This window comes from Adiantum capillus-veneris, chromosome 19 (genome assembly GCF_014529385.1).
Source record: "Adiantum capillus-veneris isolate H3 chromosome 19, ASM1452938v2, whole genome shotgun sequence".
Taxonomy (NCBI): Eukaryota; Viridiplantae; Streptophyta; class Polypodiopsida; order Polypodiales; family Pteridaceae; genus Adiantum; species Adiantum capillus-veneris.
The window spans coordinates 77,013,399-77,016,405 of NC_140949.1; the positions used below are offsets into that span (position 1 = coordinate 77,013,399).

Consider the following 3,007-nt stretch of genomic DNA (forward strand, 5'->3'; position numbering starts at 1 on the left):
AAACAATTGAAAGTGTTGCTCTTTGACAAGTTTTGATATTAACTGCTACAATACAGTAGTGACACCTCACATGGGATTTTATGAGGAAACCCTTTTGTACACATACATCATGTATCAACTAGCAATCCAGTTATCTTGGGGGTACAGTTAACAATTCTATCATGGAAAGAAGAGCTGAGCTTGCGTGAAAGAGACAGGCTCCCATTGCTGTTACAGCAAACAAAAATGGAAATCCGGCATGAAAAGCCAACTGCGAGTAGGCTAGCATTAAAATGTCTACCTACAGCTTGTCAAAAGTGCGGGACAAAAACACTGCCAGTTCTCCTAAAAATGACAAAAAACTTGAACTATGACTACATTTTGTAACTGAGTGTAAAGTATCTTCTCTACCCAAACAAGTGGTATGTGACAAATTGTTTTACCAATCACATTGCAACAACATGGTTGGTGTGGCACCAACACATGCTTCAAAGGGGTCAGTAGGGCCTTCCACCAAAGTCCACTTTTTCTGACCAATTTTCTTTTTCAGTACCACAAAGCTTAACATCAATGCTGCATCACAAGGTATCACCTACAGACACAAACCAGATACATATCAATAGAAATATTAGCAAACACACTTTAATAAACAATAACATTGCCAATTTAGCTTTTAACATACCACAATCTTCTCCCAAGATAGGCCATCTTTGCATGCCATGTGAAGCGCCTTATTGGGATCATTGTTGCCAAGTCGTTGAAGGTTCCCAAAGAGACCAACCACGTGCAACAAGGGTACTTTTTTCTTGACAAAAAAGTAACCCTTACTGAGAGGACTGGCTCAGAAATCAGTCTGTTTATACTTGAAGTTGATGGAATGGAATGGTGTCCATCATCATCACTACCATCTTCAACCTTGCCATGCCTAAGTACGAAAATTCCTGCAGACACCAATGGAAATAGATCTCCTAAACCAAACTTCTCTAGTGTCACTTTCCCATACTGCTCAGTCCTTCTCAAAATCATCTCCTTTGTCTCCTGGTCTTTCACCATTCCGATGTGTGATTCAACATCACGGAGAGCTTTGCCATTTGCTATAAAACTTCTGAACATCATCCTTACTGCAGTTGTGCGTTGTGGAGAATGACCATCAATTTTTTTGAAAATTTTCACTGCTTTGTACTCCACTGTCCGGAGATACTCATCAACTTTTGCACAAGGCTTCTTGTCATGGTAATGCAAGAGATCGAAATAGGTGCCGCACATCCTCTTCTTATCTTTCCACATTTCAAAAGGACCTGAGAGCAAAAACCTTTTCTCTGCGTCATCTATATGTTGCAATGATTTACCAAGCATTTTCAACAACTTCTGGTTTAGAACACAAGCGATGGACGCATTCCACACAGTCCACTATTACTTTGGATGTACGTAGACACTCCACTTCTTCATGGAGATTTCGAAATTCCACACAGTCCACTATTATTTTGGATGTGCGTAGACACTCCACTTCTTCATGGAGATTTTGAAATTGCTGTTGGAGCTTGCTCAAATCTGCAAATACATCTCTCCTGCAATCCTTAATCTCCATTAAGGTTGGAGAGCGAACCATAGGCAGCAAGCTATTCACGTTCTGAACACATACAAGCTTTCATCATCTTCACAAATGTCTTTGCGAATATTGTGTCTTGATGTCTTCTGAAGAAATCCTTGGATAGACCATGCATCTATCTGCACAGAGAAGATGCAAGGTAGAACCGTAAGCTAGAAAGTTGGAAATGACCAGAGCGAGAGAACCAGAGGATCCTACAGCATCACAGAGTTCCACCTTCTAGTTGAAAACGTGCAAAGGCAGGGAAACAGGATTCTACTGCATCAGGAAGAGGAAAAATAAGCTAGAAATTTGGACACGCAAAGAGGGAGAGGAAGAGAGGATTCGACTGGAAAAGTACAGAGAGAGAGGGGGGGGATTCTACAGCATTAGAGAAGAGAAACACAGAAGTTCTACCTGCTCAGATAGGGTATCTGACTGCTGAGACGCTTCTGTCGCCATAGCTAACGCCGTCGAGGTTTCTGCGGGCAAAAGCCCGGGGCACAATAACTGCCCTCCCATGTGTTGCCCAGCAAGCTTTCCTCTCGGGACCAAAAGCTTTCCTCCCACGTTATTTTTTGCCCGAAAGCATACGTATGAGAAATTTTAGGCTGGGTTCACACTGCACATGTTCAGCTTATGTGGACCAACCAAGTAATCCGTCAAAGAGTCGGCAGTTCACACTGCTCAAGGTCGAAGCAATGTAAGGCTATCGTGGCATGCTGACTCATGGCACATAAGTGAGTTTCTTGTTCCGGCTGGTTGAGCCGCCCAAAGGTGGACATCTGCACCAGCGATCAATCGACTGCTTGCTCTTGCCTGCACAGAAGCACTTTTTGCAGGCGTTGTTATGCGTAGTGTGAATAAGATTGAAGCTGAGAGAAAGGGGCATGAAAAGCTTGGATGGAAAAGCGTCCAGTAGCTTATGCGCAGTCTGAATTAGCCCTTAGAGACCGTTTGTTTGATTGGGTGAGCCCAATATCTTCTTGAGCCCGCAAGCAGCCACATGGCGGTCATGGTCAATGCAGAAAAAAATACACCGAGCGTAATAATAAAAAGTGAAAGGGTCACGACGGCTTTCAAAAACAATAAGAAAGTGATAAAATTGTTAGGTTGAATTAAACTGGTATCAGTGTTTGGGAAAGGATTGTCTCAGCTTAGTCTTGAGCCGATTGAAAATCGAGACTAGCTAGCTGCAAACCATGGTAAACGGAAGAAAAACCGATGAAATATGTCAGAAAGTCGTCCAAAAATTTTGCAAATCTCAAATTCTCTGCTAGTATTTTCGGTTTTCTTCTCTGTGAGGAGGAAACTCGATCAACAGCTGCTTAATAAAAGAGACTTTTTCGAGCCTTAGCACTGACTACAATCAAGCTATAAAATGCAAGAAATTTAAATCCATGTGAAGTTGTGAAATGAAAGGTGAAATAAAAAGACTAA

General features: G+C 42.1%; 1 pseudogene across 1 annotated transcript; it reads right to left on the bottom strand.

Annotated features, from left to right (window-relative positions):
- Positions 1–2,088, bottom strand: LOC147434267 (uncharacterized; annotated as a pseudogene). Its single transcript, XR_015185240.1, has 4 exons — positions 1,985–2,088; positions 662–1,846; positions 423–571; positions 1–207 (listed from the first exon to the last, which is right to left on the bottom strand). The product of XR_015185240.1 is annotated as an uncharacterized LOC147434267 (transcript).
- Between the last annotated feature and the right edge of the window lie 919 nt (positions 2,089–3,007).